Consider the following 23,254-nt stretch of genomic DNA (forward strand, 5'->3'; position numbering starts at 1 on the left):
TCACACATTTATTTCACGTCTATGGTGGTTAAGGAACAAGGTAGTTCAAATTGGATTTGTAATGGTGGAATCAGTTCTCGGAGGGTGGAACTAATTATGGACTTCACCATGAGAAAAGGAATTTATTCTAAAATAAGAGGAACAAATTACATGAAGTGTTATGTGTGTGGGACTCACGTTTATATAGTTATTTCTTTTCACATGTGTTTGTCACTCATGAATCAAACAAGCTTGAATATTCATTAAAATAATAATCTTGTTTTATAATTATGATAAAAATAAACTTACAAGTTTTTATTTTCAAACACATTATTCATTAATACTCATGAAAAACTAGATTTAAATAAACTCCTTCACAAATAGGTTTTTGATATATTTGACATCTTAAAAATACTTTTAACATTTAAGGAAATTTGGTAATCTTTATTTATTATATATTAATTGTTTTTTTGTTATCTATCACATCAATCAAAACACTCACAAACTTTATCCTTAAATTCACTCACTTTAATCTTCAAATCTTTTAAAAGAAATACAAAAACTTTACTATCAAATTCACTCAAATGCATTCACTTATTGTCCTTCAAATCTATCTTCACAAAAAAAAATAACCATTAAGTCAAATGTCCAAAACGAAAAGAAGTAATGAGAAATTAATTAAGTGTAAGACAATGAAATACTTGCAATAATGTGCATAAATGTGTTGTAATGAAATATTGGATTATGGTCACACATTAAACACACACACACACACACACACACACACACACACACACACATATATATATATATATATATATTGGATTATGATAAAAAAAATAGAGTTATAATTGTAGCTCGTCGTGTTAGACAACGCCATCAGTGTCGCATTGGTACAAGAGAATCTGGACCCTAAACCTATCTATGTTGTCAGTAGGGTGTTACAGGGTCCAGAAACCATATATCAACAAGTGGAGAAGGTGGCTTTAGCATTGCTCATTGCTCATCGCATCCAAGCGACTTCGATCGTACTTCCAAAGGCATCGGGTGGTCATTCAAACAGATCACTTGGTAACTAAGATCTTGAGAAAACTTGACCTAGTTGGACGGATGGTAGGTTAAGTAGTGGAGCTCTTAGAGTTCTGCTTAAGCTTCGAGCTGCATGGCTTAGTCAAGGGGCAGCATCTGACCGAGTTTACTATTGAGCTCCAACAAACAAATGTTCTTCCAAGTCTTGTCTTGAAGTTATATGTAGACAGCTAGTTTGACAAAAAGGGAGGAGGAATGGGTGCGGTCTTGGAGGGGCCAAGTGATTTAGATATTGAGCACCTTAATCTTCAAATTCAAAGTCTCAAACAACTAGGCAGAGTACGAAGCCTTGGTAGAAGGATTGGAGCTCGCCAAGGACATCGGGGCAAAGGCACGTAGAATGTCAAACAGATTCTCAACTAGTGGTCAGACAGATGAACGGGGAATTCTAGGTCAAGGACGAACACCTTCTCCAATACTTCCACAAGGTCACAGTGTTGGTTAAAGCCTTTGATTATATGGAGATCATACACATCACACGCAAGGAGAATGCGAGGCCATATGTGCTTTCCAAGTTAACAAGCGCTAAAGAGAAGGGGTAGTTGTCCATGTTGATCAAACAAGTCTTTTTGAAGCCATCTATAGAATGCATGGCAATAATTGTCCCTTGCAAAGAAGATTGGAGGAACAAAATCAAAGAGCTAATGAGAAGACAAGACAAAGGAGAGGTCGATCGATCGGTCGAAGCTAAGAAGATCGCCTGTTTCATCCTCATAGGCGAGGAATTGTACAAAGAGGATTTACTACCCTACTGCTTAAATGTCTCTCGGTGTTAGAGGTCCAATATGTGTTGGATGAGCTACACAATGGAGTATACGAATTTCATATCGGTCGTCGTATGCATAAAGTCAAGACGGTCCGAGCGGATTATTATTGGCCCACTATGGAGGAGTATAGGAAAAACATTGTCCAAAAGAGCAAAGCCTGCTAAGCCTCGCAAACAACTTGAATACTCCCCTAGTCAAACTTCACAGCATTGTATCTTCTTGACTGTTCGCTCAGTGGAGGATGGATATAGTAGGCCCATTCTCGATCGGCATAGCTTAAAAGAAATTCCTCTTAGTGGTCATCGATTATTTCACGAAATGGGTCGAAGTAGAGGCACTAGCTACCATCACCGCCCATTAGGTGTAAAAGTTCATGTGGAAGCTCATATGTCGTTTTGAGTTACCCCGAATGGTCATAACCGGTAATGGGAGGCAATTCATCGGCAAGAAACTTGCTGACTTCTACACGGGCTTGGGCATTAAACACGTCACAAGCTTAGTAAAGCACTCGCAAATGAACAATCAAATAAAGGTCGTTAACAAGACCATTGTCGCCAAGCTCAAGAGATGACTAGGAGAATCTAAGGGAGCCTAGGTGAACGAATTCCCCAAGGTACTATGGGCCTATCGGTGCACGCTGCATGGTACTTCTTTTCAACATTCATATGAAAATTGAGCTTACACCCAAACTAGAATTTTGTCCCAAAAATCCCACTGGCTAAGGGGCAAGGGGTACTACTAGGGATGGCAAAAACATATGCGTCCATGGATAAAATTTGTGACAGGTAGTTACTACCTATAAATATTTATTACTCGCAGCTAATGGATCACGGGTATTTTAATACCCGCTTCTAAATGAGTTAGGTGCAAGTAGTATATTATTCGACCCGCAAATAGCCGTTACCCGCAAAAAATAATAATAATAATTTAATTTATATTTTTTAAAATTAAATTTTCTTTTTATTACTCTTAAAAAAAGGGGAAACCTTTTCAATTAAAAATTACATAACCCTTATTAAAAATCTCAATTGTCCAATTGTTGGTTTCTTTCAAAAACTCTGAATAGAGTTTTTTTCTTCAATCTCTTCTCTTTTACATTTCTCGCGAGCAAACCCTGATGCTTCAAGCTTCTTCTATATCTTTGTTCTCACGCGAATAACTCAGCTTAGGAAAAATCATCTATGGCTCGTGCAAAGGAGGTGGTCTCGTGGTGATTTCCTCTCCCTTCACTTTTTTCTGGTTTGACTTGCAGAGGGAAGGGGCTTCAATGTTTCGCGGTGACTTCGTAGCATAAGGGTCTGATTCTCGCGTTTGTCTCACGATTTCGGGATTAAGTTTTCTTTATTTTTCCTCTACAGGTGGTGGCCAAATATAGGGGGGTCTTATTTGGGATTAAGAATTTTTAAATTGGGAATTTAGGGTTGTTCTTTCTCTCAATTTAGGGTTAAGGTTCCTGCGATTAGGGTTTTTCCTAACCTTGTAGCGGGTTTGGAGTTTATGATCTTCTTTTCGGATTTGAGAATTTTTGGAATTCTTGGTCTTGTAGTGTTTTAGGGTTATCTTTGCATTCCTCATCTTGGAGTTCTATGCTTGCAATTTTGTTCTTGCAAATTGGGATTTAAGTTAAATATAATTAAAAATTTTAATTTTAATTTATAGCTTCCTTGAAGAGACTCTTCTTTTTCTACGATAGGGCATACATGATAACCGAAAGAAAACCAAAACTTAGCCAAGTTAAGACCAATCATATAACAAGTTTTACAAAAGGAAAACATCATACCGAACACCTCAACGTTGAGATCCTCATAGCCGAGGTACTCAATGAGGTTATTGGAGGGGAGACATCGATGCATGCTGTCAATGACCCTGACCGCATCAGCCTCGGCCAATGTCATAGAGGACTTAGACCAAGAAGTCACTTTCTGAGGATTCTTTGTCCCATATAAAGGGAACTTGGGACACCCGACATTGTTAAAGAATTCTAAACGATCGGTCTCCTTTATTATGACCTTAAAGTACTTGGTTTTAAACCCCTTGAAGGAGGTTGTGTATGGCTTAAACAATCACTTTCCCTCAATGGAGATCAACGACACCTAACCTCGCCCAACGATCGGTCGAACCCAGAAGTAATGAAGGAAGATGGCTGGGTAGGATTTAAATCCAGGCCGACACATATCACTACGAACACCTACATACATGCCCAACCGTTCAGATGTAGCTTGGTGGGTGCCAAATTCAGTTCCCTCAACATGACCGCTTAGAAGTCGGTGAATGGGATCCAAACGTACATTTGAGTAAAGAGAAAAGTGTACATGAAGAAAAATCTTCTGCGTTGTTCCTTTTCCCATGATAAACCCGTGTGTTCCTTTTACAAACCGTTAGTTTGATCAAAGTGGCGTCCCCTTCATTTCGCACAATGCAGACTCGTTCGACTTATTCTTCCAAGACCTTCTTCAAACGAAAGTAGGTGACGAATTCACCTAATTCACGAGACACCAAATCATAGCTCGAGATCATTAGTAAGACCTCCTGAAAATCCTCTCCCTCATTTTGGGCATCAATCTCCACCCCTCCATAGTGCAGATCGAGCGCTAGGCCATGACTAGCCTTATTGTTATTTACACCAACCGAACCACCAATCGAGTTGTTATGCCGCTCGGTTGTCTCTAAGATCGAGGAAGACACAAATCACGAAGACAAGGACTGTGAATCATCACCAATGAAACCCTTGCCACCCCTTCTCGATGCCTTCTCAAACATAGACAATTGAATAATCGACATTTTATTACCTGAAATTAAGAGATGATCATGCGGTAGGCAGAGCAATTAAGGAAAAATAGTGAAAATGGCAGGAAAAATCCACTATACGAGAAGTGACCGTAACCGCCATCAACCAACCACCGTTAGATCTAGCCACGTACAACAATCCAGATTAAGCGCCTCTACCACTTACCCAAGGCGCGAAGCACGAGGCAGGGTTCAAATTTTTCCGCCAACGACCACCCACGACCACATTTTGAAATCCATCCGAACGACGATATACATGAGTAGATAAAGGGCGAACTCCAACGAATACAATCCATCAATTAAAAGAACTTCAACAAGAAACCCCAATGCCAGAAATTTATTGCTCAGGCTTGGGGGGACCTGTGTACCATATGTCTGCACGGCTAGCCACAGACCGTGCAGATGAAAGGTTGAAACATGATCCTCCGACCAAATAGGTAGACGTACAGGCGACCACTCAATCCTAGACCCTTAGAAAGCCTTAAGTACAATACATAATTAAGTTTACATGCCAGACATACTTACTAGGTGATAACAGTTGAAAAACTGTTATTTTCATGCTTAAAATTGACACTAAAAGCAACCTTTACACTTAGAAACTAGCTTGAAATCATGCTTTTCTTCATATTTTCATAAATAAGAGAGCTGGACAGGTTTATGCTTGATTTCAGTGTTTTTGTGCAAGTTTTAAGGTGAATTTAGTGAAAGAAGTGAAGAAGGAGAGAGATGAAATCAGAAAAGACATCAAAAAGTGCAAAAGGAGAAGCCGAAGTCACCGCTCAGCGGCAGTTTACCGCTGAGCGGCACTCAGGAGCTTACGGGAGGTCCGTTGAGGGGCAAAATGGCCGCTGAGGGGAAGAAACGACTCACGCACTTACCGCTGAGCGGTACTTTACCGCTGAGCGGCACTTTTATGGGCTTGGACCTAATTTTCTGTAATTTACGAATAATATATAAGCTTTAGGGTTTCCTAGGGTTAGGTATCTTTGGCTGGAATGAAGCAAACACTCTCTCTTCCACCCCTTTGAAGGAGGATCTTGGATGCTCAGGCTTCCTCTTCACCTTTTTAGGGTTTTATCTTTCATTCTTTCATTGTTATTCATCTAGGTTCACCATGAATATGGTGAACTAAATTCTGTATGTTTGTTGGGGAATCAATGTAATCTTTTGAAGCTCTCATATATGGAATTTGTTTTTACATCTTTTATTTAAGACCTATGCTTTCTTTCATTATTAGTTAGGGTTTTTCCTCTTTGCTTAATGCTTGCGTTGTTTAACTCATTCGATGCATGATTATTGGTTTTGTCGATACGGGCACGTACGGGGAAGTCTAGATCCGGGGAATTTCTCCCAATATTATATTGGTTGTCGTTAAGCTCCTGCACTTATGAACTAATTATTAGGAATGCTAGGAATTGTATGAACTCGTAATTAGGGAGAAGCCTTCTTGAAAGGTACTTTAGAGAGTGGCATTAACAATGATGATTTGAATGTTGAATTCCTAAAATATATGAGAGTGGATAAGATGAAATTGACCCCCAACAACATATTCATACATATATTTCATTGAAAGTGTTTATCTTTTACTTTTTGCGATTGATCAAAACTTCATGCATACATATTTAATTTTCGTCTTTTGCATATAAAAATCCAAATATTTCGTCTTTAAGTCTTAGCTAATCAATAAACCACACAACTAAACTAGGTCGTGAGTCCTTTGGGAAGAACGATACTTGGTCTTACCAAGTTTATTACTTGAACGATTCGGTCATACTTGCCGATTGAAAAACAAGTTTGTGACATCATATTTTGGTGTTCATAAATTTGTCCATCACTAGGTATTGGGTTGCGATTATGGTTGTGTTAATCATAACCCATCTCGAAACCTATAAATACGAGTTTGAGGTAAGGAGGTTGGTGATTGTATTTATTGTAAAATTAAGACATTACCGTGATAATTGATCGGTCAATATACTGACTTGAGCGTTGAAGTGTCTTTCACAGGTACCCATCTGCACGGTTTGGAACTTGGACATCAAAAATCTAAAAGGAATTTAACTACAGATACCTAAGACGACACAAAGAAACTTGGAGAAAAGTGTGAAGGAGTGTTTGATTGTGATCCTCGACTCTACACTAAAACACTAATTTTATTTTATTTTTCTTTATTATAGTATTTTCCTAGTTGCAGATGTCAATAATATTCTAACAATCAAATCATTGAAGTTATGGAAGAATAGTGTTTTTATCTTATTAGTAAATGCTTATTATAGGTTAGTATATTATGCTCATATATTGTCTTATAAAACTATGTCATTGTTCATGCTTATTTAAATCTCTACATTTAATTTTAATGCTTGTATATTCCTTTACAAAACTGTATTGGACTTTGAGTAGGACTGAGTTCAGCAATGAAGTCATTGAAGTACCTGAAAACAATAGAATGAGGTTTGAATTAATGAAAAACTTTTTCGCAACCTATCTAATATAGGACTTTCATCGAGTATAAAGAATTTTATGTAAATTGTTAAATGCTCGAACTTGCGATTAGTTTAAACGATAACTTCTTTTCAAGTGTTATTCAGAATATTTACTGCAGTATTTTAATGAAACTTCCTCTTTAATGAATAGTCGTTTAATATGAGAAGCTCTTATATTTGAAACGAAAATGCAACTGCAGGTTTTTATAAGAGAAGCGTTGAGAGAGAATAAAAATTGTAAGTGCACAAATATTTTATATTGGTTCACTACAACCTAGCTACATTCAGTATCCTCTAATCATAGAGGATTCCACTATAATCTTCAACTAGATTACAACTAAGTATTGTCATCACTCCTGGTATCCCTAGACAATCTTGTATCCCCTTATACGCTGCCTAGTTGAGTTTCACCCACTTCTAGTTATGCAGTATTCTTCACCACTTCTGGTATCCTTAGTCAACAAATAACACATGTTACCATAACTAGATGAGTTTCACTCACTCCTGGTTTCTAGTAGATCATCTTGGTATTCTCTTATACACTACCTAGTAATCCTTAACTCTCTTGAGTTAAACAATAAGTGTTTGAATTCTCTTCAGATTTTGCAATACAAGTCGTTAGACGATTACTCTCACAAAGAGGATATATGTTCAATACAATATTGTATACAGACTCGCTAGGTGTTTTTCTTTCTCTTTTTTTCTATTCACAAATAGTAAGCTGATATTACAATGAAGCTTGAAAGTGTTTCTTGACTTTTTCTTTTTCTCTTCTTAGATATTCTCTTTTTTATCTTCAGCTCTTATGTGTTTTTTCTCTCGACGATATTGCTTTTCTTTGTAAGTCATTCTCTTGATTTTTTCTTCAAATATTCTTTATTTAAAGCCTTCTCAAAAGATATCCATTACACTTGAGCTTTTTCCCTGAATCTTGTGTCTTCTTTGTCTTGTCGTGTGAATCAATCATTGGTTAAAGTCAACTTGTCAGAGAAGGCTTGTTTTTTCAGTACTTTGATAGAAGTAGGTTGTATTATTTTCTTGGTACGACTTCTGAAGGAGAGGACATTTCGTGAATGCTTTCTTTGTGTCTAACGTTCACTTCTGATATATTTCGAATAGAGCAGGTGGATGCGTTGTAGTAGGTGATCTGCACAAAATAAAGTAGATATGCATACAACAAATATGTCTTATCTCTTACCACTTTTGTTGTTTTTGAACATTGAGCATTTAATTACATTTAATGCTTGTTTAGAACAACACAGTGTTTTTTTATGTTTTCTACCATTCATGTAGCATTTTATTATTTAAGCTTTTCTCTTAATATACTAGTAATCATATTAAGAACTTCAAAGTTGGACGAAGTATGCATTTTAGCTCATGGTATCGTCTAGTGTGTTGTAAACGCTTTAATATTCTACTTCCTTCCGCCTGAATGTTTAGCAAGTTTGTCCTTTACAAATTTTGTGAATATTGATTGACACTCTTAAAGGGCTTTTTACCAAAAACATTGTCTTAACACGTTTACATTCATTTGAGAGTTTGACTGGTTATCGTTTGGAACAATATAGCTTTCGCTTTTAGCATAACTCTCATAGACATTTTAACTTTGGGAATCGTTTAGTATATCGTCTCGTTTAGGCCTAAGTGTTTTTCTAAGGCTTTCCTATGTTATTAGGTATTTAGAGATTTTGAGCTTAACACTAAGTTTTTGCTATCCTGATATTTTGGTGATGGCATCTTCATATTCTTATTTCATTTAATGTTGTTTTGTTAAACTTCAAAACATATGAGAGTGTTTAGACATATTAGTGTTATATACGATTTTGTCTTAACTTTAATGGTACACACTAGCCTTTGAGTGGTTTAAATTACACTTTTGATGGAATTGCACAACCTACAAAGTTATGTTTGACTACCAACATGTTAAAAAGAGCAACTTATTCAAAAATTTATTGGCAACATGTTGGAAAGTTATATTTGTTAACTTTGTCACATTTTGATGTTTTTCGAAATACTATTATGATAATAATTTATGATTGATATACTAAAGTAATGATCATTCTTTTTGTGACCTTTTTTTTATACTCTTCCTAATATTTGATGTTTTCTATAAACATTTTTTTTTTCTCAGAGCCTTTGGTATTATTTAAGGTTCTCATATTCATACGTTAATTTAGGAGTTCTTTGATTCTCATTAACCTTTGTGTAGTAGTTAATGAGCCTTCACGATTTTGGATCGAAACCTAATATGCATCTCTATCCCTTTTTTCTTTTCTCTTTTCATTCCACTATGTTGGTGTTTTTAAAAGTACATAAGTATTGTGTTTGTGTTTTTTGTTGGAACGTTAGAGGATGAATGTGATTTGATTTGTGAATCTGTGATAAAAGTTTTTGATCTTTTTTTTTATGAAATTATGAAATCTGAGGGCATTGATTTTTTCTTCATTTATTTTTATTCTAACCGCTAGTCTGAATAGTGCAATGCAAATTCTCCTTGTGATATCTATAAATTAGTATGCTTATGTACATAAATTCTCTTGTGTAACAAAATTTTACCCATCTTGCTCTATATTAGTATAACTGTCATAGATGCTTTTTTGCAGATAAAACACTAAAATAAGAAGGAATGAATGAAAAATTAAATAAATTATAAAAAAAATTGAACCAATAGAGAGCACTTGTTTGAGAAAACATTTTTTATTGAAGTACAATTAATGACTGATCTAGAGTAATTTTTATAGGAAGCAATGACTTTTTTAACCATAAATAGAGAGCTCTTGAAGATACAAGTGTTGTCTATAGGTAGATTGATAGAGAGCATATTTTGTAGAATTTGAAGAGTACATAGAGAATGCTTTTATCTGCAAATGTTGTCTATAAACACTCATATTAATAGACATCGCTCTAATAGAGTGCCTAAAAACACTATATATTAGACATTTTTTGCGTAGTGACTAGGTTGATTGTTAAGGACCCTTCTCATCATAAGAAGGTCTTCATCACAAGGGTAGGCATCCTCACTTTTAGACTCCATGGACTCCTCACTCTAACTCCCACTCTCCTCATCTTGGTTGTTATAGATGTTTACTTCTGAAGTATCATGGCCTTCTTTGTGGACAGTGTGATGCAATGTAACCTCTACCAAGATACTTAAAGCATTTAATATAACTAGTGTGAGTATGTGATGATGATCCCTCTCTTGGTTTTTTTGTTTCTCTTTCTAAGTTCCTAGAGGATTCTTCTTTGACTTATTTCCCCTCCCTATTGTAGTCTTTCTTCCCATAAAAGCTAGAGCGGTTGTCTTTCAAACCTTTTTCAATTTTTGATGTTCTACCTTTATGAAAAATTATACCAAGTCATTTAAGTCTTGGTAGGACAACAATTTCATTTTATCCCTATTGTCAAGATTAAAACCACTTAGGAACCTAGATATGATGGTATCCTCATGCTACCTTATCCCAACCCCCATCATGTACAACTCCATATTTTGTCTATACTACCTTCATGTTCTTTTGATAGATTCGTTGTGGCTTATCCATAAACTCTTTATGGTAGTAGGAGGGAATGTCTCTCCTCCTAAGGACACTTTTTAAATCGTTTCAATATTGCACTATGAGAGCATTGTTGATTCTCCACTCCCTCTCTAGGGATGTCCACCAATTCATGGCATATCCTGAAAGCTAAGGGTGGTTAATGATACTTTTATTTTCTCACTCACTTGGTGGCAAGAAAATAGTTATTCCACTTCAACATCATCCTTCCCATGGAAGTGAGGAAGATCTACCGTAATCTCTCTTAGGTCATGTTCTCTTTTATTTATCCTTTATGGAAGAGGAGGAGCTAGATAAAAATCTTCCATTAGTTTACTATCCTCCTCAAAGTGTGAGTTTGCGTGTTTGAGTCTTGGAGATCTTGCTTAATTTGTCCCTACTCTTAATTTTCTCCTACTATCTTTTTACTTTTTTCAAATTTATAATGACTTTAGCTCTTTAGTAATTTTGTCAAACTTTTTGAAGCTTCATCACTAGAGTTAGTACTAGTTTGATAATTTTCTCCTATACATGATTTTTTTTCTTTTATGTTTTGCTTTGTCTTTAAAAGAAATTCCAAAGGAGAAATAGATAGCAAATTTCTCAAGTTTACTTTCAGGAAAGAGAGGTGAATCACTTGGATTGTTTAAGTACCAAGTCTTTCCTAGCCAAAATTTATCTCAATACTTCTTACACAACTTTTCGAGTAGAATTAAGTGAAAGAGAAAGTTGAATCAAACTAAGCTATAAAACAAAAACAAGCAAAGCAAATGGAGAAATTAAAGCACCTAAAACTAAGAAATTAAAGCACCTAAAACTAAGTGTGTCTTAAGGTGAGACTTGTTGGCACTTGTGAACCTTCAAGAGACACTCACTACCTAAGGAATTTTATTAATTGATTAAGGTTCTAATTAATGACTTCCCCAAGGAATTACAACAAAAACAAGACAACTCCTCTCTAAGGTATTTCAATCTTCTTCTCTCTTGCTCCTTTCTTTTGCTTTTCTCTCCAAGTGTTTCAATTCTCTTGCACTTCCACTTGTTGAGTTCTCCAAAGATGAGTTCCTTTTGATCAAGATACTCCACTTTCTAGGATGCAACCTTAGGAAATTAGTACACCTTTAAGTAGGAAACAACACTAATCGTTGATAGCCAAACCAAGACATCAAAGAATCAAAGCAAGAAAAGCAAAAATTAAGGAATGTTAAACTCAAACTAAGAATTGCCAAGACATACTCGAGGAGATTCAAACAAGACAACAAGAAATTAAAGAGTAAAACAAAGAGGAAGCATACAAAGCAAATTTACCTAAGAATTTCACTAGAATAAATTCAAAAACCAAAAACAATTAGATTAAGATGCAAACTATCTAATTATCCCCAAGGGCGAAACAAATCAATGAATTCGAGGTACCAAATATGCATAAGTCTATGAGCTAAAAGTAGTGAAACTCAAGAATCAAAACCTCAAATGACAAAATGCTTTCACAAATCAAATCTACTAGATGTAGTGGCTATCACACACATGATTTTCATACTTCTCTTTTCAATTATTTTTTTGTTTGCCACTATCACTTGTATTTTTCTTTTTAAACTCTTTTATTCACCAGTTTCTTTTCAATCTATTCGGTCAAGCCGCTACACCACTGAAAATGATATGACAAATATTGCATTCAACCTAAAACAACAAGTAGTAAATCTCACATGGAAACCTAAAGGATTCAACAAAAGATGAATTGAACTTCAAAAAAAGATGAATGGAATTTCAAAAAAATATAATGGAAACCTAACTCTAAAAACTCATTAATAATCTACTAACAAGTATGAACTCAAAAATGAAAAACAAATGCACTTAAGAGCACATATAATATGCAATTTTCAAGATAATACTAACACAATATGTTTTTCAAGTTTTCAATTGGTTAAACAATAAGATGAAACAAGATAAGGACTAAACAAGACTTTAAACAAAAAATATGGATTTTAAAATCAAAATGAAAAATATAAAGCATTTCAACCGAATAGAATGATAAAAACTCAAGAAAATACAAAAACATACATGGTTACACATATAGAATCGATGGAATCAACTTCAAACATGAAAATCATTCAATAAACAACATGGAAATTAAAGACTTAGAGGATAAACACTTATCTCTTGTAAAAACCATCAAGAAAATTTGCTTTAGATACCAAATGATAGCCTTTCTCTAAGCAAGCTTGCAATCAAAGTGAGAAATGGATGAAGCACAGTGTGGAAGCTGTGAAATGTAGAAGGATTGATGGTGTTTGATTCAGTTATGGAGAGTTTCCTAGGGAAAGGTGAGGTCAACGGCTGAGAAAGGAAGCCTAGAGTAGTTTAGAAGAGAAAACCAGTCTAGGAAGAACTTCAAGGCAAGTTTAACGGCATAATTTTGGCAACATTTCTTTACTATTATAAAAGATAAAATACAAGAGGTGATGACCTTTATTTATAGGCCAAGAAACCCTATATGTGTCTACAAAAAGGAGAGAGAAAATTCAAACTCAAACTCTTAAATTTGAGAGCCAAAAGAGTCATGCTTCTAATGTGACTTCCCATGTGGAAAGGTCATGCTTTCCATGCTTAGAGATGTAAGGGAAGAAGGTTAATCCTACCATGGAGAGCAAACTAGCATGTAATTAGGTTAAATTAGCTTTAATTTCTCGCTCCATGCCAAAAGCCTAACTCTCTAGGCCCAAAACTAAACTATTGGCCTAAATACAAGACCTAAAGAAGATCTTATACTACTTGACCTAAAATACAATACCCAAAATAACCTACTATAACTATTTACAATCACCATTGACACATGAGAATAAGAGTTTTGGTCCACTAAGCTCAAATCATTCTTCTTGTATGCACTTGGTCATGACTAGGACGTTTGTCATCATCCTCTACCTTTTGATAAGGATTTGTTCTCTGCATGATTCTCTGTGACAATAGTCATTTTCATTAGTCATGTTGTTTCTTCTTCCTTAGAAATTTGTTTTATAGTTTGAATTTATATTTAAAAATATTATAGTGTCATCTCTTTAAAACTACTACTCTTTAAGCTCATTTCTAGGTTCTCATAGTTATACTTTACTCTTTTCTCTTTTGCTTATGATGTAACACGTTGGTGAAAATTTATGGTTTAGAAATGATTTTCTTTACTATAATCATATGTTACTATATTACAAAATATAATTAAGTTTTAAATGTTTTATGTATTTAAATTTTTAATTAATTTTTTTTAAAAATAATATTTGTAAGATATTAAAAAAATTATAATTTTTAATTGAGTCAATGTCATTTATGTTTATGGGGGAGATAACTATTATATTACCTCAGTTATTTTATTTGTGTTTTCAATATTTTTAGGCTTAATACCTCTTTTTGGTCTCTATATTTGTCACTTTAATTCAAAGTGGTCATTGAGTTTTTTCGGCGTTCAAAGCGATCTTTTTGTTCAATTTGATCTTTTCATTGACGGCGTCTAAATAGTCAACGACGTAGTTTCCATATTAGTAAATATTGAGTGAGGTGTCAGATTTTCATGTACGTGGCAAATTAAACTAATATGACGTAAAAAGTGGTTTCTATGAAAGTGGGGAAATTGACTTTGCTTTCGAAGGGTGGGTCGGAAACCCTAGTACCCAAATTGGACCATTGTCATCCACCACTGCAGCAACCGCAAGCCACCATTACCATTTTCGAACCACCATGAATCCATGCAAAATTCACCAGGTTCGAAGCCACAACAAACCATCGTTGTACCGTTGAACCCAAACGCGATTCGCGAGCTTCCATATTTGCGCCACTATGACGAACTAGCAACCACCATCATCTCCCTTAGGCCATCATCACGAGTCTAGAAGTGAGATTGAGAAAACCCTTTGTTGCAATTCACGAGGTTCACTACACCTGCAAATCAAAAACCCATAAAGCCCCAAATCTCTTGAGCAACCATAACATCCTACAAAAAAAAAAGGAACCTAAATCCCAGAAACAACATTTTACACAACAAAGCGTTGCCCACTCACACGAAAAACAACATTTTACTCATTTGTTCAAAACATCAACACACAAAATTGGAAAACAAAACAAAATTCAAGACAATGCGACAAAAACCCTAAACCCACTACAAAAAAAAGGAACATACTGAAAAAAAAAAAAGGAACATACTGAAAAAAGAAAAGGAAACCAGAACAACCCCAACCTTTTTTCACAGAAACCACTTTTGTTTAATATTGGATTAAATGGACATTAGCACGTTAGTAATTTAGATGCGGTCAGGCAAAAAGACAAAATTGAACAAATTTTACAAAAACTCGAGAAATACTTTAAACTGACGAAAATAAAAACCTATTAAGTCAATGGAGGAAAAAATAAGACGATGGTCAAGATAACAATAACATCACTTAATTATATATATATATATATATATATATATATATATATATATATATATATATATATATATATATATATGAAGAGAATTAAAAAATATTTTTTTGAGTGAACAATAAAAACAAAAAGTTTCATAAAAGTCCAATTAAAAATATTCAAATTTATGTTTTACAGATATATCTAAAAATGAATTAAACCTAACTACAATGATGAATAAGGTGTGAATGTAATTGAATGTAAGGTGTTGCATTTTTTTCTATCCATTTTGTTTGTTAGACCTTTTACGTGACGAAAAGGAATCGCAAACGACTTTTTTTCAGTGCTCTTTTCATTCCCTGTTGCCTAGGTAGGAAACAACAACTGAAAAAATCATGTCTTTTATTTTTGTTGATGTGAAAAAAATGATGCCTATTAACATTATTGTACATAGGTGCAAGAAATCATAAACTTCACCATGATTATTTCTCCAGCTAATAACGACACCAACATTTTCTATAGTCTTTCCTTATGAACATTTGGATTCGAAAAAGTACATTCAAAAGGCCCATAAAGGTAAAGCACTAAAAGAAAAATAGAAACTCATAATTTTTAGGCCTTTTTGTTTTTTTTGGTCCACAGGGATTTCCTTGCTTCTCATCACTCCATTCTAACATGGCTTCAAGGTCCATTAATGAGGAGGGTTACTCACTCTACCACCACAGGTTGTTCCGTACCTCTCTATTTTCATTTTGCCATGTTAAAAGTCTTTTCTCATGAGAGTTGATGTAAATCAAAATCTATTAAACACCGCATCTCCCACCTCCTCTTTCTCTTTCAACGATTTGTTTTATTTTTTAACAATTTTTTTATACATAAAAAATATTACAAAAATTATTAAATTATATAAAATCTACATAAATAAACATTTGTAATGTTCAGAAATTAAAATATAAAAAAAAGCTTAATAAACTAAAAACAAAAAAAAAGTTAAAAGAGTTTAAACGCGAAGGCTTGAACGGATGTAGGAAATCTGTTCAGCCTTCAATAGATCTCGATATTCGTGGACGGATCTCAACATCCGTTGAAGGCTTAACATATTTTCTACATCCGTTCAAGCCTTCGTGTTTCTCTTCTTCCTCTTACACTACACACCACATACATCCATTTACAGAGCACATATACAAAAAGAACAAAAAGAATGAAGCTTTAATCACAAAAATGTGCAAGGGAAAAATAAACGTAGAGAAAGAGGGAGGGGGTGGGCGCTCTATGTGTGCGAAAAAGAGAGGAAAAGAGAAAGTGAGGGGGTGGGGCTCTCTGTGTGAAGAAGGGAGGAAGAGAGAAAGTGGGGGGGGGGGGGGGGGGGTGGGGTTTGTGTGTAATTAGAGAAAGAGAAAAGTAAAGTTAAATGGTAAAAGATAAAAAATTTTAACCTAAGATATGTGGAGGAAGTAACTCTCATTAATTAGACATCAAATATGCTTTCAATTAATGACAAAAAAGAAGAAGAAAAACTAGTATGAAAATATCAAAGCTAAGTTACTTCTTTAATAATTTTGAAAAATATAATCTTTTTCATTTTTTTTCATGAAGGACCGTAAGAAAAATGCATTCTTTAAAGTTATTAGGAGAAAAATTGATCAATTTATATATATATATATATATATATATATATATATATATATATATATATATATATATATATATATATATAAGAATCAAAATATTTTTTTGGGGACACATAGGATGCCTTACAAAGATGGTCCACAATTTGTAATTATTAACCTGTTAAATCATATAATTTCTATAGTAACTGTGATAGGTTCATAGATTAACTTAATATGTTTTTGAAAAAAAACAACTTTGGATAAATGAATAGAAATTCAAAGAAAAAAAGAGTTAATTGGAAGCCACTGACATGTAAAGGAATTACTAGAGTTAGTAATGAAAATATTTTTTTTACTACTTAAATATAAGAAATAAATAAATAAATTGGTTTCGTTAATCAGTTAAATTTAATTTACTCATTTTAAGTTCTATTATTACGTTCTATTATTACAAGAAATTGAGTGTATAATTTGATTTTAACTTGATGTAAATAAATGTTTTAAACTTATAAAATAAATTTAATTTGTATTTTCTTTTCCTAAGTGTTTATAGCATGTTAATCTATTTGGCCAAACACACAATCTTAGATTGTTTTATAGAGTATCCAAACAAATAAAATATTTATAAAGAAATTCTAAGAGTGACTTGAATAAATAACTTAATTAAGTTCTTATGTAATGGTTTTTTACAATACGATGATAATATTATAAATTTAACTACAAAATTTGTCGAAACAAGTTAAAATAACTCATTAGGATAAAATTTTTAAAAAATATAATAATCATAACTTACTTTTATAAATATTTTTTTCTTAAATTTTTTTCAAACACATTCTATGCTTGGAGCCCTTGTTTCAAAAACAATTGTTTACTTTCAAATAAAAAATAAATTCTAAAAAAATAATTTTAACATGATATATAAGTTGTAATTAGGCTTAATTACTAATTTGGTTCAATTTTGGAGATGGACAACATTGTTCAATTTAAAGAAAAAAATGGAATTCAATTTAGTAAAAAAATAATATAAAGACTAAATTAAATACAAGACATTGTGACATGGTGAAAACACTATCATGTGGTATTGACACATGACGTTAATATTGATATTATGGTATTGACGTTGGCATTGTCACATAACACTGACACTGTCACATGACACTATACTATCACATGAAACGACATAAACCTGACACTTATAAATTAGAAATTGAAAAAAAACAAAAATGTTACGAACTGACACGTGGCATGTACAAAGACGGTGTTAATGTCGTTTATACAAATTTAATGAAAAGGACCTGATAGAATCTTTTTAACAAAAACTATGAATTAATTAAAAAAATAAAATAAAAAGACCAAATTAAATAAAAGAACCAAAAAATGGAACATATATTTATACAGGTGGTGTTGGGCAAGGGCCTTACTTAGGTTCTTGTATAGGTCCAATTGTGTCTAATTTGGTTTTTACCATTAATATGTGGTGTTTAACATATTAATTAATCTTTGATATGTCATAATTAAGAGTTATCTCTAATATTTCATGTGGGTGGTTAATGTTTTTCTTATGTTGTTACGCTAATTTCTAAGAGCTTCAATTACGAGTAAGGGTATGTATATCGGAATGTGAAATGTTTGTGTTATGTTGAGTGATTTGTACAATTTGTCGATGTCGAATATTGTCTTACAAAGGTTTTAAAGGTACTTTTTTTAAAGTGGTTATAAAGGAAGGTGTCACAAGTACCATTAGGATGGTGACAAGCACAAGTTTCCATTCTACTAGATCCAAAAATCTTTCATGTTTTTGTCATTGGTTATGTCCATGATGTCATCGAAGGAGACAATTGCCTTGGATATATTAAAGCAACTATCGATAGCTATCAACTCGACAACTCCTCGATCTTGACCTATCTCACAATCTTCAAGATGATTTTGTTGGTATGTTTTGTTTTACAAAAGTAATCCTTTTGTCAAGTTGTTAACTTTGTTGAACTTATTCTTATGTTTCAACTATTATGGGTTCTTTAAATCCAAAAGGTGCAATATACTTCAAGGACGTCCGAAAGAAATTGTTGGCCAACAAAACTTTTTGTGACCGAGACAACATCAACACGGTTATATTCGTAGTGACCCCCTTGCAACAAGTTCATGTTTCCAACCCTACATATGTTTCCAACCCTACATTGTTTGAGATGAGTACTTGAGCTGCCTTGCTTGGCCGAAGGTTTGCATTGATCAATGAAGAAGATCTGATTGAGGTTAAGAAATTGAAGCAAAAGTTAAACGGTACTCGACAATCCCTTGACGAGGCACTAGGGTCCTTAGTAGCAAATCGAAGGCGTTTGAGAATGCACATGCAGTTAACGATGCTGAAAAGAAAAAGCTATTGACGAGAATAGGTAGCTCAGGTCTAAAGTGAAGAAACCAAGGGATGAAATTCGTCAAGTTCAGCGAAAGCTTGACCACATGACCTTAATTTTCCAAACAAAGACAACAAGCAAGAGAAGTTGGAAAAGGCATTTGTTGATGCCCAACATTTCGTCTTAAAACAACATGAACTTATATTTTCTAAGGCTTTTCGACATGCCACTTACTTGTACAACATCCTCATCAGTAAGGACAACTTTGATGTCAACAAGGATTTTTATAATAGCGGATTGATGAATATTGATGACATTTTGAATGAGTAGGCAACTACGCCGCGTGGAAAGGGCCAACATGATGATGCCAAGGCAGAGGCTTGAGAAGTAACTTCAAGAAACATTAAGAATTTTTTTATGATCGGTTGTTTGTAGAGTGCATTATTATGCCAACAATACTTCATGTAATTCTTTCACCCACTTTCCTTTAGCAATCTCGAGTTGTCGCTTAAGCTTAGCCTAAATGACCTTGTTTTCCCTTTTTGCTTGGTTGTTCGTTTGCAAGTGTTTGACCAAACTAATGACATGATTTATTCATAGATCTTCATATAACCTTTTTAATTTAGTTTCTATGAATTTTTTTCCATTGTTGGTGAATATTATGTAAGGTAAGTTGAATCAGTTGATCAAATTTTTTCATACTGTACTTGCTTCACTAAGATTCTGGCCAAAGGTTTCGCTTTTATCACTTTGTAAAGTAATCAACTCCGACAAGAAAAAATTTCTTTTACCCTTGTGCAAGTGGGAATGGTCCTACTATGTCCATTTCCAACATAAAGAAAGGTCAAGGCAAACATATTACTTGTAGTTTAGTGGTCAACATTTGTATGTTTGGGCCATACTGCTAACACTACTTGCACTTCTTTTAGCAAAATCCTAGTAATCTTTTTGAATGGTCAACCATAAGTATTCGGAACGGAGTACCTTGGTTGCCATTGTACTCATTCATTATGTATTTGGTCTGGTCGTTTGTTACGCACTTTAGAAGAAGTGTAACATATCTTCTTTTTTACAAGCATCTTCTATAAGAATAAATTGAGTTGTCTTTTGTTCAATTCTTGGTCATTAATTTTTTGACCTTGGTGATCGTCTTTAATGAATACTTTAATACTTGTCATTGAATCTTTTTCTGTTTAATTGACTATTATGTAATCATTATGAGATATTGTCCTATTTTGCAATATCTGTTGAATGATGGTGTTGAGATAACCTTGTCTTTTCATGTTTTTTAACTTTGGTAAATTTCAAAATACATTTTTAATAAAATTGTCACATACAAGTTTCAAATATCAAAGCAAGCGCTACTTTATATGTAATAATTATCCTATCGATATTAAACAAATAAATTTTAAATTTAAGTTAAGATTGCATCACTTTTATAATATAAATTTAGTTATATTTCTTACCTATATGAACAAATTGGAAAGCAGAATTTTGGTTTAACACATGTATATGTTACACTATACAGTATGTTGCAGTGATGTATGGATGCTTTGCGACTAAAATAAGTCTGGCATACACACCATCCAAAGGGTTTAAAGTTTGAATATATTCACCATTTCCACCTACTATAAACTCTTCACGATTCCAGATTCAGATGAATATGAAACAGTGTTTGTTGGTCAAAATGTTCATCAACATGGTTGCATATAACAGCACAAGCTATAGCTAGCTCTAGCTGGCATACATGCCTCGTGCATCAACAAAGAAATTTCACATCTTTTTTCGGTTAGAAAGTAGGCTATTTATTCATTAATCAACACTTTAAATTTTATTCAACTTTGAATTATTATTACAATTTGACTTTCTTTAAGAATATTTGAAATTTAGTTAACCAATTCATACTGAAGTGTTCCTTATTTGATTTTATTGAAATATTTAAATAAATATTATATAAGCAAACAAGCATATAAATTTATTTTCTTAAAATTTTTGAATTGAAAATTAATATTAATTCATGTGGATTAAACTCGTATTTATCTCTTTTGTAAATTTTTTCTCAGAATTCCTAATTCTGTTTTCCATTAAAGATCCATTCCCTTAAATTTGATTTTTATTTTATCCACATTTTAGTCCATTTTTCAGATTAGATTTCCGCTTTGTTTATATGGATTTTCAAAACAGGAAAATCCAAATTTCCAATCTTAATTGGGAGCCGGCTCAGCTTTGCTTTTCAGTATTGCTTTAAGAATGAATGGGCAGGTGATATTAAAAGAACTGCAATTTGGATCCTGTAAATGCAATTTTGCTCTTTTCCAATGATATAATGTATGAGTGATGGTAAATCCTGTTTGAGGGTATAGCTATATATAATTGAACATAATAATTAGTTTTAATTTAATAGTTCTGTAATTGAAAGGAGATATTACGTGAATATTTAAATTTGTTTGGACATTATATTGGTATTTAGATGATTAAATATTTAAATTTAGATTGAATTTTCTAAAATCCAACCACCCTTATACAATGTGTATTAATTGTTTGTTAAATATTTTTAGATCAAAGTTCAATATACTATATATATTTTATTAGGTGTTTGACAATAAATTATAAAATATGATTATATATACATATATATATACATATACATATATATATATATATATATATATCTTTTAGGTTTAAATATGTTTTTAGTCCCTAAACTATTGGCCGTTTCTGGTTTTCGTCCCTCTTCCAAACTAAGGTACAATTTGGTCCTCATTCTTTAGAAAAACGTTCGTTTTAGTCCTCAAAATTTTGTTTTTAGTCCTCGTTTTAGTCCTCAAAACGTTCGTTTTTTCGACTAAAACGAACGTTTTTTAAAGATTGAGGACCAAATTGTACCTTAGTTTGGAAGAGGGACGAAAACCAGAAACGGTCAATAGTTTAGGGACTAAAAACATATTTAACCCTATCTTTTAGTGTGTTTTTTTTTGTTTTTTCAATTTTACACTATTAATTACTATTTTTTAAATTTAAATAATTATTCATAATAGAAAATAATTTTTCAGTTTTATCATTTCAGTAATTACATGTTTTAATTCACATAATTAGTCATTATAAAAAATTATTTACTTTTTTATCATTTTATTAGCTACTTTTTCATTAAATAATTACTCATAATATTATTTACACGATATATATATATATATATATATATATATATATATATATATATATATATATATATATATATATATATATATATATATATATATATATATATATATATATATATATATATATATATATATATATATATATATATATATATATATATATATATATATATATATATATATATATATATATATATATATATATATATATATATGGGGTTTGCTAACGCGCGTACGCCTGTTTTTCAGTTGGTACATTTTAGCAATGTGAACCGGGTTTTAGTAGACAAAAATATCCTTATATATCATGGATTCTAAGTTTTAAGGTTAAGGGTATTTTAATAATTTTCATTCTCAAAACTAAAAAGAAACCCCCAAACCCTTACTCACATCTCTCATTCCTCTCAACCCTTTCTCTTTCCTCTTTCTCACTCCAATCTTTTCTCTGTCATCCCTACTGTAGCCTCAATTGAAAAAATCAGAAACACTTGCTGTTAAACAATCTTACAAAAAAATGATTTTATAATGAGTTTTCATCTTATAATTTTTGTCTCATCTAATTTTATCCAATTTTCACAAGCATAAAGGAATTGGTAATTGACGTGGAAAAAATTCAGAAATACTCGCTGTTAAACAATTTCTTACAAAAAATGATTTTATAATGAGTTTTTATTTTATAATTTTTGTCTTATTTAATTTTATCTAATTTTCACAAGCATAATGACATCAAAGGAATTGGTAATTGGTTTGGAAAAAAAATCAGAAACACTCCGTTGTTAAACAATTTCTTACAAAAAAATGACTTTATAATGAGTTTTCATTTTATAATTTTTGTCGTATATAATTTTATCTAATTTTCACAAGCATAATGACATCAGAAAGAATTGGTAATTGGCCTGGAGGGTTTTTTTAGAGATGATGATTCAACAAATACAGATGATGAAATTAGAGATGATGAAATTAGAGAGGTTACTGAAGATGGTGAAATTGAAGAGATCTTGAATGAACCTTTGCCTTGAAGGTGAATATGTCAATGACTCAACTCTTTACAAAGGAAATTTTTTAAAGGCATGTGTTTTTGATTTTTTTCAATTGGGGCTACAGTAGGGAT

Source organism: Vigna umbellata, chromosome 6 (assembly GCF_029865625.1).
Source record: "Vigna umbellata cultivar VRB3 chromosome 6, Vumbellata_1.0, whole genome shotgun sequence".
In the NCBI taxonomy this organism is placed as follows: domain Eukaryota; kingdom Viridiplantae; phylum Streptophyta; class Magnoliopsida; order Fabales; family Fabaceae; genus Vigna; species Vigna umbellata.